At 39.1% G+C, this 16064-nt stretch overlaps 1 protein-coding gene across 1 annotated transcript in view; it reads right to left on the bottom strand.

Moving 5' to 3' along the window:
- LOC127619578 (collagen alpha-1(XVI) chain-like) overlaps positions 1 to 6830 on the bottom strand; it is a 150378-nt gene extending 143548 nt beyond the window's left edge. The window contains exon 1 of the mRNA XM_052092459.1: positions 6703 to 6830. The gene's annotated coding sequence lies outside the window, so the exon portion shown is untranslated. The remainder of the gene's footprint in view (positions 1 to 6702) is intronic.
- Positions 6831 to 16064: the final 9234 nt, after the last annotated feature.

Below are 16064 nucleotides of genomic sequence, written 5' to 3'. Positions count from 1 at the left end.
TCTCGCAGTGAGAACACAAACCATCCACAAACTCTGCCTCAACGTGACTATGGCCCAGACATGTGAGGCAGCACTCGTGGCCGTCAGAGGCAGAGATAGCGACCGCATTCAGGAACCTACACACAGACGTAAAGGCATTTTTTAAAAAACACTGTCCATCAGTGCACAATCTTTTAGAGAAAATATACTCTTTTATGCATGAATATATACTCTAATAGTTGTCGAAGCACCCAGAGGGGGAGAAAGCCACTGAAATGTGCCGTATATCCAACAGCATACACTTCTCGTCAGTGAGGTGAATGAAACGGCAGTGGAACTTGCGGATCAACACAGCTCGGCTCCGAAGAAAAAATATGAATGTGTGGTTGCGAGCAAGCTTCTTTTATACCCGTATGTCCGGGGGAGTGGCATGCAAATTCCACTCGACAATTCCCATTGGCCTTTTCTCAAATATCAGAGGTGTTTGGGGCTCCCAAGAGCGACCCCTAGTGTCACTACAATCGAGACAACGTCGAGTGAGTCAAAATGTATATTTTATGATACGATTCACCCCTATTACGATGCATCCGATTTCAATTCGATTCAACACAATGCAATTCAATGCAATACGATGCAATGGGAAAAATATGATGCTATGCAATTCAATATTGAAGGATACAGAGAGTTCGCTTTTATATCTTTGGTTCAGATAAGACAGTGAATCATAAATTAACTTAAGTGCCTTCTGAATTCTAACGCATGGACCTTTCACAAAAGGCCTTTGTAGTGCAAAAATTATTTGGTGGAAGATGCAGCTCTGCCTCTGCCATGTTAATCTATATTCTATGTCAGGGGTGTCCAGACTTTTTTGCGTCATTATCGACTTTTAAATGACCAACTCAATAAGATCTACCAACTCAAAAAAGCACAGTTTAATTAAAAAAAATAAAAATGCTTGCTGGGACTACTGCATGTATCCCTACATGGAATTCATCTTCTAATTATTAAAAAATATAATATTATGTTCAATGTTGATATCATTCAGTTTTAACACTAAACCCAAAACACCTACAGCACAATAGATTACAATAGCCAGGGCATTTACCTTATTCTGATGACTTGCACAGAATGGAATCAGACAGTTTTGCATAATCCGGGCAGTAGCTGCTGGTAGCTAGTCTCAAACACTTCTAGCTTCGCAATTTCGCGCTCTGTTCTCAGAAGCCCTTGGAAGGTGCAAACCTAGTTGTCATGGCAACTGAATAAACAAAAATCTTTCCTAGTCAAAATGTACTCGTTAAGTGCAAGTCAGACAGAAACTAAAAGAAGGAAAGACATTATATGTATTTTTATAAAAATGTTACGAAAACACATTTACATTTTTTGCGATCTACCAGCATTGCCTTTGCGATCGACGTATGTGACTGTCAGGACACGCCTCGGTCTCCGTAGTGTTGTTATACAGTTTAGAGAGGAGAAATCAATCTACATATAATATACCATCCCAAATTATTGGTCACTTTCCATGTAATAAAAGTATAGCTCATCTACTAATAATTATATATAAATAAATAGTTTTTTACAGATGCAAATATGTAAGAAACTATGCATCGCGATACAAATGCCAACTTGTTATATGCCAACTTTATATATATTTGAAATATTAAGGACAGTGTTGTTCTTTGACTAGAGTCATTCATCCCTGTCCAGTGGTCTATAAAACATGCAGTTAGTGTCAAACCAAATCAATAAGAGCACGCCTCAGTGAGCCCGGCATAAATGTGCCTCCCCTCTGTCCCCTGCCTATTTGTTATGCTCTTATCCCATTACAGTGGCCCTGAGTCCGGTGGTGGCAAACCTTGTGAGAGGATAGTTTTGATAAACACTCAAATATGACCTGAAGAAAGGTCACTTCTCTCAGGCCAGCGAGCCTACGCTTTGCTTTTTTAGGGAAAGCTTCTAAAGTCCTGTTTAGCTCTGAGTTTGGGGTCTCTCTGGAATCGCAGTAGTTGACCTAAAGTGCTTTAGCTCAGTTCACCAATAAATCAAGCAAAGTGAGGCACTGAAGCACTCAAGGCTCTTTATTTTCATGGTACATGTGCCAAATAATCTACACAACCTCATGTTTCTTAAAGGGATAGTTCACAAAAAAAATTTTATTCTGTTATTATTTACTCTTTTACCATTTATATTGTTTCAAACCTGAATGTTGTTATTTTCTGTTTAACACAAATGTTTTTGAAGGGTCGTTATGCAGCTCTATTTATATGGCAGTTCATAGTGACAAGGGTTTTTCAATTATTCAGTTCCCTCTGAATCTCTCACCACATCTCACAGTTACAATTGAGTCCTCTGGGGACGCTGTGAATATATGTGTTGTAGAGGTGTTGGATGAAAGAAGAAGATATGATGGCCTCTGTGCTTTCAAGCAAATTCAAGTGTAGCATTACTTGTAATAATTTAATTCTTATTGAATTATACTCTGCTGGTAAAAGCTGATATGCAAAGCTATATGTGTATGCACTTTAAAGGTGCACTCAGTAATTTTGTCCTCATTATAAAAGTTTAACTCCTGAAGACATGAATTGTAATTTTGCAATATATGTAGGAAATCATGACCACTCACATTAAAATGAAGACTCCAGTCATATCAGTAAACGTATAAAAGCTGTTTTATTTTACATGGAGAGGGTCCGCACATGGGGGCTGCCATGTTAGAATCACATGACCAGTCGAATACTAATCGCTTAATCTCAGTAACTGCCCTGTTAGTTGACGCTTTCCCTCAATGATTAAAGTAATCTGGCTGACTGAATACAAAATTTCTACAATGGCACCTAAAACTGAAAACTATTAATAAAAGTAAATTATGATGAATCCAAGCCGCTAGGTGTCAGTGCAAGTCCAAGATAACACAAAGACACAAGTTCCTGAATGCACCTTTACGTTTCTGGACACCAACAAAATACATTTTATAAAAAGCCAACTTTTACCACTTGTTGTTCTGAATAATAACAAGTGAAATTATAAAAATGTGATACCCTTTATGTAGAGTTTATACATGTGTGTTAACTTAATGCCATCAGTATTAATTTTCAATTAATATCAAACTTCAATAATTTGTTGAAGTTGTCTTATTATGAAACCATTCGTAGTAATGTTTACTACGAAAATGCTAATCCCCCGTTTGTCCTTTTTGGAGCTTTACATCCCCTGGGCACTAGTAACCATCATTGTTGATGATTTTTAATTTTTGGATAAACTATTTCTTAAAAAATTTTAATCCTGAACTTGCTCTATGTATTGAATCTTGGAAGATATTGAAAATGTTTTCTCTCTCTTTTTTGAAAACCATAATTACATTTTACGTTTATACTTAAGTAAACACTATAATTTTGGGGCATTTTTTAGAACATTGTTACTGGCTTTGTATTTAATGCACATCCATAAATATTACATATATATATATATATATATATGTATATTAATGGATGTGCATTAAATACAAATCCAGTAACAATGTGCTAAAAAATGCCTCAGAGCCGTAAAATCATGCTTGTGTGAAAAAGGAAGCACTAAAACTGCAGCTGGAAAGACAGAAACAAAATACAAGAGGGAGGTTGGGAGAGAGAGAGAGAGCCAGAGTGTCAATGAGAGAGAGAAGCAGAAAGAGGAGACTTGGGCGATGAGGGCTGATGGGGCAACATGAATGCTCACATCCTCTCCGCATTAGTGTCTGCAGTGAGACTGCGCCAAGCTGCAAAAAAAAAAATCTGCAGACGTGGAAAGATCAGCGTACTGGGAAATTATGCAAATGGAAGGTGAAGCCTATAACTCACGGATTGATTAAATGCAAAATTATGTGGAGGAGTACATGGATGGACTTTGATCAAGTGTGATGCAGCCAAAATTTGGGCAAGCGTCTTTCTTTGAATTCCTAAAATCTATTGTGCTGGCTTCAACTCGTGTCATTCGCACCGTCTACTCTTCTATTAAAAAAAAGTGAAAATACTTAAATCATTTTTATTTTCCGTAGAAAACAAATTAACACGTTAGCCATGTATGTATGCAGAATTATCATCATTTACTGTCATTGCTTCTTTTTTTAATACAATGAAAGTAAATGGTGACAGAGATTTAGATATTCCTTCTAACATGTTCTATTGTGTCCCACAAAAGAGGAATTGTATCAACATGAGTTTGAGTTAATGATCTCAGAATTTTCAATTTGTGGTGAACTGACTCTTTAAGATTAAACAAGATGCTGCCGACTAGTTTAACATTATCCATTTCCTTTTATTGCATAAACAATAGTACATCTGAAGGTAGATCTGGGACGCTGAGATCTATGTAAGATGCAATGGTGACTTAGTTCCAAGAAACCCACAAGAGACACACCGCACACACCTGTCAGCTATTGATCAAAGCTCAGTATAATCACTCTGTAAAAAGTGTAAACTGTTTTTGAATTGACATAGAATAGGCCATCAAGTCCCACACTTGGCAGGAAAAAAAAATTAAAAAGTCACTTGTTAAAAAGGAAAGAGAAGAGTAGGAAAAAACAGGAAGGGAGAACATATGCCTTACACATGGTATGGCTTAGTCAATTATATCTTATCACAAAAAGAATTGTGAGACGTAAACATGAGACACACCGCACTGCCCACCTCAGATGCCAGGATATGCTCAGTCCATTAGGTATGAACCCCTGATTTATGAGGCTTTTGCTCTGTTCATTTTTACGGAACATCATCATTTCCAGAGCGAGCGGATTTATGCACTTTATCTCCTGTAGAATCTGACCGCGCACAGGATAAAGGCAATATTGATTTTCCACCAGCCATTGATCCTATTGAGTGGATAGTTAAGTAGTTTCCCCTGATGTGGCTTTAGAGAAGTGAAAGGGACCAACAGCTTTATTGGTGGGCGAGAGGGTGGTCTGTTGTCAAGGGCACTCTGGCCTCAGTCTAAGACTTAGACACTGTCAACATTTTTGTAAATCTTATTTACTTTCTTAGCAAATGTTTCTAGTCTTGAACGATTAATCGGTGCATGTTATTCCAGATAATAAATTTTTTTCTCTGTAATCTTTAATCAAATGTAATGTAATAACTTGATCTTTCATCTGAAATTACTTTCCTTTAAGGCTGATGTCACTTAGGCCTTTTGGGTTATAGAGCGCAACACTCTAGTTTCAGAATTAAATTAAAGAAAATTATTTTATTTTCTCATAGGGGAGTTAATTATTAACGATAACTTATATCCTTTTAAGGACAGTCCTAACATGAGCTCCAAGGTTTTTAATTGATATTATATGCTTCTGCAAAAGCCATCATTTTGAGCCATTTCAAATTCAGTTTTTAAAATAGTGGAAATCCTGGTGAAGAACAAAATTTTCTATGATCTTGTGTGGAAACAAATCCCGGCAAAAGAGCCCACGAGTGACTACAAACTTCTATCACTCACTGTGAATGATGCAGTTACTACATGGTTACTACATATATATTTGTACATAACTGAATATATTGCAGTACATTTTAAATATATTGTTTTTATACTTTTCCTGCATTCCATTCAACTTTAAAGTTGGAATTTCCAACTTCCTACTAGGAAAAGTGAAATGGAATGCCATGTGAAGTCACAATTCCAATTTGGAAACTCGTTCTGAAATCTTCAACTCCGATTTCACCAAGATGCAAGGTACTTGACTTCACACAAGCATATTATCATACTGGGATATGTACAAAATTAGTGATAAACACGGCTGGACTGGGAAGAGAAATCGTACCGGGATTTTTCATGGCAACTGGCCTTTCCACTAACCCCTTTACACTGGTGCCGAAGACCCAGGAAGGAGGAGGGATACTCTCTCTCTCTCCCACTGCTGCTCTGTGTTGGAACTTTTTTAAATTTTATAGTTTTTTTTGTTAGGGGTACTACACTGTTACAGGAAGTTTTTATTTTAATCATTATTGTTTCCCTCCCCCTCTCCCCTCCCAGATTTTTTGCATCAAATACAATTTTGTAATGTTGTGGTTTACCTTGGAGCTGGTTGGTTTGGTTCATGGCTTAGAACTCTTTAAAATAATTTTAAGAAATCCCTGTTGAAAAAATTATTGGGAAAAATACTTCCGGAAACAATATGATTGAAAAATGTGGGCTAACACTGTTTTTCTCTATTGGATAATGTTATACAATATGACTGTAAAAAGCCAAATTATGTAAACACTGATAATATAATTTATTTTTTATAAATTTTTTTGATTATCCAGCCAAATATGCATTATAAAATATTGTCACTCCATTTTCTCTGAACCTGAGAATCATGTAGCCAAACCCATCTGTTACGGGACATATCAGTCTATTTAATTTTAAGTCAAACTAAATTTTGACAAAATGTGTAGTCTTCTGGGCAAAATAGCCACATAACAGTGATATTTTATTGTAAATACATCACTTTACAGAAGTAAAATTGGTTGCAAATAGCACATCATGTTGACTTTAATAAGAAAGCTTTTTCTCTCAAAAGCAACTGTGTTTATGTCTTTTGAAATGATTATGTTCTATGGGTTTAAGTTTAATAAAGGGCTTCTCCTTCAAAAAAGCCTGAACTGTACAAAAATGCAAGAAAATATATTGCACAATTCATGTAATGCAATGTCCTCCCAGGCAACATGCCACCAGTACACGATTTTGTACACACACACACACACACACACACACCTCTGTGTCCCAGTCCTTGATCAGAATGGAGTCACTGGCATCTCTGCCGCTGGTTTTATTTGTAGCCCTGCTGCTCTGCGGAGACTCAGATGTGATCACATTTGACTTAGTGCTGTTGTATTTGCTCAGTAGGGGGACCTTATTATCTCTGCAACACATTGCTCTATTTTTGTGATTTTGCTTTAACATGCTCCTTCCCTCCCTCCCACCACACCATCCCTACTCTCTATCTAACATATCAGATTTAGGGTACAGGAATAGGACTGCAAACGTTCAGAGGGCCTCTGAAGACTTTGTGTCCTCTGATCTCATGTATTTCTAAATAAGCTAAAGAAGCATAGGGAGAGAGTAAGTGTGTGAATTTGGGGGGGTGTATGGCAAGCACAAGTGTGTAAACAAACATTATGCTTTAACCCTCAGTCAAACATATGTATAGACCAACAGAGGAAAAATATAAATGAGATATCGCCAGGGTAACGATGAATCTCAAGAGGTTACAAGCAGGACATTTTCTTCCATGGACTCTGGTAAAGGCAAAAGCCTAAACAACATACTCTAAGCAAGTACGTAAAGACAAATTCATCAAGGCCACGAGGCTGCAAATTCAACATTTCATTCGAAATGTCACGGTCTGAACACAATTCATAAAGCAACCGAAGTGGCATTATAGAGGGCATGAGCATAAAATTTGTCTTTCACAGTTTGCTTTCAGGTCAAATATCATCATGCTGGAGCTATAGAATCTTGCAGTGTAAGTTAGTTAAACTGTCAACATGTTTATAACCAGCTACATAAATAACATCTGGTTTAATTGTGCAGACATTTGAATGCATCTCCATCACCCTCTTGTGTAAAGAGGTTTATTACAGGCTTAGTAAAGTAAGAATGGATAATACGTACTAAGTAAGGATGTGCAAAACTACCAATTTTCATAATCTACTTGTCAATTGGTTGATTGAATGTCTAGTCAACTCAGTGTAAAGAATAATTATGAATAATTAGGCTCCATTATGATCATGTGACACTGATCAGATGTGTTTCATGTACAGACGCTATGCACAGTATTTCAATGTGGAAGTAACAGATAAAAATAAAATAAAATAAAAAGGCTAAATAACTAAAAGATCTTATTGAACAAAACTATCAAAGAAAAGTAAGAAATAAGAAAGGCTTCAATAAAGAATGACACAAAACCGCTTATGTGCATCCTGAATGCAGGTAATCCGAGAATCCACCGGGTTTATGGCTGTATTCGGGTCAGTTTTTCAAGTAGAACTAGGGTTTGAAATTAATGAAAAGATAAATGTGTTTTTGCATGCATTTGCTCTGTTTTTTCATTGGTTTCCTATGTAAACACATGCTGGACGAATGTCTTGGTTTGGATTTAATTTTAAGGCCTTTGCAGACCTCTATAGTCGACCCCACTAATCAACTAGTCAGTTGTTGGACTAGTTGCAACTTTGCGGTCGTGGCTTTCCTTTTTCCGGGGGAAAGCCACTCTAGCTGCCCCCCGCGCTGCGGAGGAGGTTTGGGGAGTTCTGGAGCTGGAGGAGGTTTGGGGAGTTCAATGGGCACGGTCACATCGGGTAATTCCCCGCAGACCTCCCATTCCCCAGCACGCTTGTTTGCTCCCGTCTGGTTCCGAAACGAGACCAGCCCCCCTCACGGCCAGCATGACGTCTCTTTCAAGGCCTGTGAGCAGGATGGGTCTTCGATCACTGCATCGAAGAGTGCACTGGCGATGTTGGAAGCCGATGACTCAACTGGGCTGCCACCTTCGGGTCTGCCCGCCAAGTTTGAGGCTGATTCAGAGCTGAGCTGCGGTTTTGTTCTTCCCGGAGGTGCATAACGAACTCTGATTCAGAGCTGAGCTGCGGTTTCTTTCTTCCCGGAGGTGCATGATGAACTCACGATGAGCTTCAGACTCAAGTCCTGTGATGGGCATGGCGCCGCGGCACACATCGCGTAGCTATCACACCGCTCTGCCGCCACTTATTCATTTCTATGGGCAGGAGTTCCCCTACAGCAAGTGTCCAGATGTGTCGTGGTCACCACAGATGCCTCCAAACTGGGCTGGGGTGCCATGTGTAATGGGCATGCATCCACCGCTTCCTGGTCAGGACCGCGACTGGGTTGGCACATCAACTGCCTAGAGTTGCTGTCTGTACTACTCACACTGTGGAGGCTGTTGTCATTGTTCCAGGGCAAGCATGTGTTGGTCCGACAACACAGCGACAGCAGCATATATAAATCCCAGCCCTGTCGTTGCTGTGTCCAGTGCGTGGATTGCAGCAGAGCTTCAGATGCTCTGAGCAGCTCTTTGTCTGCTTTGGTGGACAGAGGAAAGGGAACACTGTCTCTAAACAGAGGCTTTCCCACTGGATCGCGGATGCATTGCATTGGCCTACCAGACCCAGGCCGTGCCCACCCCCTTGCGGGTTCGAGCACACTTTACAAGGAGTGTGGCATCTTCGTGAGCACTGGCCAATGGCACCTCTCTAGCAGACATCTGCAGAGCAGCGGGCTGGGCAACACCAAATACCTTCGAGATTTTACAATCTCCGGGCTGAGCCGGATTCATCCCGTGTTCTTTCAGGTATGAACAGGTAGAGTTCAGTAACACAGAACAGCTGGCCGGGTGTATCGCTTGCGTATAGCGCCTTTCCCCTCCCCTAAGGTGAAAATGTTGTGGACCCTGGATGTCCTTCCTCTAATATGTCCTGTACTGGGATAGGTGCTCCACAGGTGCCGATTACTCCTGTAACCCCTGTGATATATATTCCATGATGTGGTCTCCCTGTCGGCAGACCCACGTCTCCCTTAGGCAGAGCTCTTTCTGCCCGAGATCGCTGTGTTGGTAGAGTCCCCCCCTTTTTCATGGCGGGACCTACCACCGCGCCTCTTCCATGTGCGGCTGCTGAGCCCATGAGTCGTATTGCCATTGTAAGTGACAAAAGGGGAACGTCATATTTACTGCCGTAACCTCCGTTCCCTGATGGAGGGAACGAGACGTTGTGTACCTCTTGCCACAACACTGTACTAGCCGCTGAAATTGCCGGACCTTGTCTCGGCTCCTCAGCACAAAACCTGAATGGAGTGGGCATTCCAGCTCCTTTTATACCCGTATGTCTGGGGGAGTGGCATACAAATTCCACTCTCCAATTCTCATTGGCCTTTTCTAAAAGAATGTGAGGTGTTTGGGGCTCTCAAGAGTGACCCCTAGTGTCATTACATCAACACAACAGCTTGTTACCTCCATCAGGGAACGGAGGTTATGACAGTAACCATGATGTATTCTACTGTATTTTAAGTGCACTTACATGGACAGCCCCTGGAGCAACATTGTGTTTGTATAGGTGCCTATTGGTACAATTATGCATCCTTTTGAACCACCTGTGTTTGGGTCATGCTAAGTCTAGATATTTATATCTACTGTATCCATACACCTCCATACACTGAAAAGCAGATAAAAAGTAAATTTACTAAATAAAGGGACTTTGCCACTGGGTTCTTTACCCTGTATTCAAAATCAGCCGTTTTAAAGATGTGCTTAGCTTTTCCAAGTCTTCAAGAGGTGTGAACACATTTGTTCTGAAAGAAAACCAGACAATATCTAGTCAGTTGGGGAAGCTAAAACTGTGCAATTGCCAGTCCAAGTGAACCATGTTAACCCTCTCAAATATATGACTAAACTCTCTTATTCTGGGACAGCTTGATTACTATGTATGCAGGAAAATGTATATATTCTTAGTTGCTTAGTCCATTTTCTGGTCTCCCAGGATATCTTAATGACTCCAGTGGCCAGTTTATAATGAACATGCTTTTAACAAGTTTGAAGTACATTGCTTATTAAATTGTCACACAAAATACCAAATTTGGTCAGGCTAATCCTAATTACTTCCTCTCAAGCAGCAAACTGTTCTTACTCAAGGAGCCACTGGAGTTGTGTACATTTTGTACTTAGTACTATGGAGCTAATTTATGTTTCTCGCTTCATAAATGCTGCTCTCAAAATTGGCCAATTATCGCGAGTCTCGTAAAAATTATAATTAATCTAAAGTAGGTTTGTACCATACAATAGATTATTGTTTTTTTGGGACAGTGACACCTGATGAAAGAAACATTGTGTTGTTGTGTTTACAAAGGGTTTGAATTGCTGCATACTGTATATTAGTTAAGCTATTGTAACAGTGGAACAAATACTACGGATTGTGAAGGGAACAGAGGGTTGAGGATCTTTAAGATCGAGGCTGCCTTTAACGGCAAAACATACTTCGGTTTTCCACGTTGGTGATCGAAATGTGCACAGTATGTGTTATGCAAATATTGTCATCAGCGCAGTCTGTGCAGGCTGTCCATGTGTGGCCCAGATTTTCTTGACACGTGGACAGTCCTTTCTGTGTGCATTGTCATGCATGCGCCTGCTGTTGATTGTAATAAAAGAGTATCATAAGGCAGTCGCAGTGTGCATGCGTAGAACGCATAGTTGCTTGAGGTCAACAGAGTATACTTTGAAAGGCTAAATGCTTGACCATATTTGAGACATCCCAGCACATGGAAAAAAGTTGTATACCAAGCATTTTCTCTTGGTGCAGCTGTTTGCAGCCTAGATTCGCCTCTCTGTATTAGCGAGGCAGCTGAGATGCTTCCTTTCAATTTTTCATGATGTTTACACAGCTCAGTGTTCTTCAGGGAAAGATCAAGGCAACGCTTCCTGTCAGGGTGGAAATATTTATCCCCTCATTTTTTGTCTCCTTTTTGCATAGTATAGTGTGAGGGGGAGGATTTGAAAAAGAGGTAGACTCCAAGAGATCACGTTTAAAAAGTTCTGCTAAGATATATAGCTGATTCAGTTGTTAAGTAAATCTCAGTTACCATCAGCCTTGTCAATGCTCTTCTGTAAAGTGAATCTATGTTATGCATTATACTTTGCACCACATATTTTAGAAAGAGTATGCATAGTTTTAAAGAAATAGTTTACCAACAAATTAAGATTATTTCATCAATTAGTCACCCCCATGTTGTTCCAATGTGTTTTTCCATGTGTAGTTTTCTTTATTCTCTGGAACACACAAGTTTCGAATCGAAATCGACTAGTCATGACATCATAATTGATTGGACGATTCAGTAATATACATCAGGAAAGTACTACCTGATCAGTCAGATAAACTGTAACCCAACACGTTACCCTTTTATAAGGACCTAGTACTAACACATCAGGTAGAGCTTTCCTCATTAAATGAATCAGCCTTCCTTTGCCATCCTACATTTTGGAAATCCGCCAACCACTGTATTTCCTGCAGACGTGTTTTGTGAATCACTTGGAAAACGACTTGTCGAATTCAGGCTAACTAGGATAACAAAAGAAAGAGAACAACAGCCCATGCCTCTAAAGTCTTAATGAACTACACTACATAGTCTGATACAATAGCATACATCTCCTACACTTCTGGTTTACATCTCTGTAAATTCTCAAGCAACATGTCTGGACTTTGGATGGCCTCTCTGCTCGGTTCTGTGGTGGGTAAAGTTTTATCTACTGTAAATGGTGTTAAAATGCTACACTATTAGCAGACTTGTCTTCTGTCTGATAATCCACAACTCTGGGAGGTAGACTGCTGCATTAGCATTCACCAGACCAAGCGCTCTCCCTCATAACTTTTTGGCTGACTGTCACCCCTCTTTTTTTCCATTTCTCTGCACTTTCTGCCTTATGGGCCAGTGTTCAAGATGATAATTGACATTCTCTGACAAGATCAGCATCGGATGTAGAAAGTACAATTGTCTGTTGTTCTGCCAGTAATTACACTGCGGTTGAAAAGATTACCATTGCTCATTGAATTTATATCAGATTAAATGTAAGTGGCAGCAGAACTGTCCCTGCTGTTCATCTTCAGTGAAACTCTCCTAATTTAGTTAGTTATTCTCTCAGTCATGCTTGCTTTCATCCTCTTTGTGCCCTTATCTTTGCACTTTTACACACTCACCCCTCTTCATTCTCATCTTTTCGATCTGCTTTTTATATCTATCCGTAATTTTATACCTTTCAGTCTCACATGCTTTCTCTTTGGCCAGTCCAATTTTGGTGCATCCTTTATGCTGCAAAAAGAAAATAGGAAATATAAAATGTTTTAAAAATAAAAGATCTGTTTTACTAGTTTTCCAGTTTACTTGAAAAGCTAAATAGAATATGATTTTAAGACTTGTTTCAACTGTATATCTTGATTTAAGTACATTTTTCTTACCCTATTGGCATTTTGTTCTTGTTTTAAATGTAAACATAATGTTTAAATATACAATTATGGGAAACACTTTACAAAATAATTTGTTAACATTAGTAAATGCATTAGGTATTATGAATTTACAATGAGTAATGATTTTTACAGCATATTTAAATCTTGTTAAATTTCTACATTTATCTTACTTCATGTTAGTCCTATTGCATTAACTAATTAAACAACTGTAACATTAACCAACATTAATAAATGCTGTAAAAGTATTGTTCATTGTTATTTCATGTTAACTAATGTTGTAAACTAATGCTAACACATACAACCTTAGGGTAAAATGTGTTACAAATGGTGTTTAAAACAATAAAAGGGCTATTTTCCAATGGGGTAAGAGAAATATATTTAATATGAGATATTCTATGAAAACATGTACTTCTCAAGAAAATGCCATGTTTAAAAATAGCTACATTTTCTAATTGGGTGAAAAAAAAAACTTGATTTTAGGAATATTTTCTTAAATAGTATTATTATCTTACACAATTTTGCTTTCGAGGTAAATGTATTTAATTTGTTTGGGATGTATACTCGATACAGTATCTTGAATACAGGATAACACTACTTTTTCTTTATTCTTTTTTTTATTTATTTTTTTGCAGTGCAAAATTTTCATAATTTGAGAATGTTTCTGTGTTCTTTTCAACTTTGCTTCCATATTTTTAATAACAAATATAGTACTTTACATTATGAGGTATGACTGCATAATTACAATGATGTTGCATTCCAAGCTCTGGGACAGTGCTATGACTTTCTTGGGCTGCAGTTTTCCCATCCACCACTTGGGGGTGCCATTCACATACGCCCGTCAGACTGCACACTCTTTGGCCGACCAGACTATGCAGTCAGCCACCTCTAAATCAGGCCAGATGAAAACAGATGCAGGATGGAAATGTCACAAGTGTATCTCAAACTGCCAGTGCATTAACCTCCTTACCCACAGTGCCCTGCTCCCCTGGGGCTCCTACTGAACTCCATTGATTAAAAACACTAGCAGGTTACGAGACACTGGGGCGTATGAGAAAACAGTCAGAGTAAGCAAACAACAGAGCTGTTTAACTTGCCAAGCTGTCACAGAGACAGAGCGAGAGGTGAGGAAAGGAGAGAGAGAGGACATATTTCTGAAGAAAAAAAAAAGATGAGGCTAAGACTAAAAATCTTTATCTAGTCATGTCATCAAGTCTCTTTGCTAAAACAGTGATATGAGCAAAAAGCATACACTTTTTTTTAGTAGGTTTGATTGTTACTGATGAAAAATTAAATGGGGACAAGAACAAAGGAAAAAAAAAACAAGAAAGACCCCCCAAAAAAACCCTACGCTCAGAAAAAATGCATAAACCAGTCTGAGATGGTTTGCTGGTCTAGCTGGTCTCCCAGTCTAACCAAGGTGGTTCTCAGCTGGTCTCCAAGCCTAAAATGAAAAGTGCCCCAAACCCGTTTACAACCAGCCAGAAAAGGATGGCTGAGAGACCAGACAAAACCAGAAAACCAGTTTAGGCTGGTTTAAGCCTTTTGTTTTTCATCAGGGTTGTGATGGAATATTTAAGAATGCAAGCTGGCATGTGATTTGAAAAATGCCTGCTCTGTAAAACCATCATAAATCTTGATGTTTTTCCTCTGCCATCAAATTCTCCCTCACACACACCCACACCAAGCAGCAGCTCTGATCTTCAGACCTCTGGCTCCTCTTACTAATTTAAGTTTCTCATTAGCAAAACACATCAAAAGACGGTACTGTCTGTTTTCCAATGCAGATGATGCATACTCCCTTATAATAACTCTCTTGAAATTGTAATCCCATCTAAATACCTCTGAAAATTACTGTGCTACAGATATACAGTTTGCTCTAGGTATGATGATAACCGTGGGAGGCATTCATGAATTGCACCTGCTAAAGGCACAGTTTATTTTCATCCGCAATCTATTTAAGTTACTGATTAACTAAAGGAATTATGCCATTCAGGGCTGGATTGATAATCTGACATACCAGGCATTATCCCGGCAGGACGACGCACTTTGGGGCCGTTCAAGGTCAGACTGGCCATCGGGAGAACCGGGATGGACCAAGATAAGCCACAAAACAGTGCTGCTATATGCCTAAGGGGGCAGCGATATGGAGAAAAGAGAACACCCCAACGCTCAACCATTTTTGTGCCAGTTTCTATGTAAAATCCCATGACGATTTCTCTTCCCAGTCCACCCAAAACTTACTGCAAATTTGTGGCAAGTTTGCAGAGTTTCCATTTATTGTAAGGGTAGTGCTGCACAGTGCTATTTTAGTGAATTTAGCATCTGTTTGAACTAGATTCACAACTGTTTGTAAGTTACTTTTCATTCTGAGGATCTAGCTAAGGTAGGAGTGAAGGAAAGAGCGCTGATAAGCATTTAACCTTATGATAAAGCTAAAGGGATGACCAGAACTGTCAGTGGTCTGTCTTGAAATTCTGAGGCTCAATGTGAGGTCATCGTGTGTTGGGAGTGCTGCTCGTTGGAACCGCAGACTTTAGCACTAGCACAGCAGTGCCCTGCATGCATTTCTAGTGGTAAACAGGCAAGAAAAAAATATAGCCCCAAGGAGGGTGTCTGCTGATGACCGTTCTTGACTGTCTGAGCATCCTCCTGTCACTGATGTGTGTTCAGTGTGTGCGGTTTTACACTGATATGATAGTACTGCAGTGCAGCAGAGTTCTGCTAACCTTACAGAATAAAATATTTTTTATGATATACCCATTTTAACCCATTTTGTGCTTGTTTTTTTGTTTTGTTTTGCTATCACCTGTGACCAATTCAAAATCAAAACAAGTGAAGCTGCCATCTGGCTACTGAAAAATGCAGTTAAGCTAATAGCTTCACTATTGTTTAGAAGCATGCCCATCACTAATTACCATGGTAATGTACCATGCAAAAAAAGACAATACCATGGTGCTTAGTGTATATATGCCATTCTACTAAATATTACCATATCCATATACCACTGTATTTACATGGTTCTTCAAAGAATACCATAGCATTACCATGTTACTGTACATGTCCACAAAATCATCTTATATTTCCACAAAACTGTGTGGTATTACTATG

Source organism: Xyrauchen texanus, chromosome 26 (genome assembly GCF_025860055.1).
Source record: "Xyrauchen texanus isolate HMW12.3.18 chromosome 26, RBS_HiC_50CHRs, whole genome shotgun sequence".
Classification (NCBI taxonomy): Eukaryota; Metazoa; Chordata; class Actinopteri; order Cypriniformes; family Catostomidae; genus Xyrauchen; species Xyrauchen texanus.
Note: the sequence above shows the minus strand (reverse complement) of the source record. Positions and strands in the feature narration are given on the sequence as shown.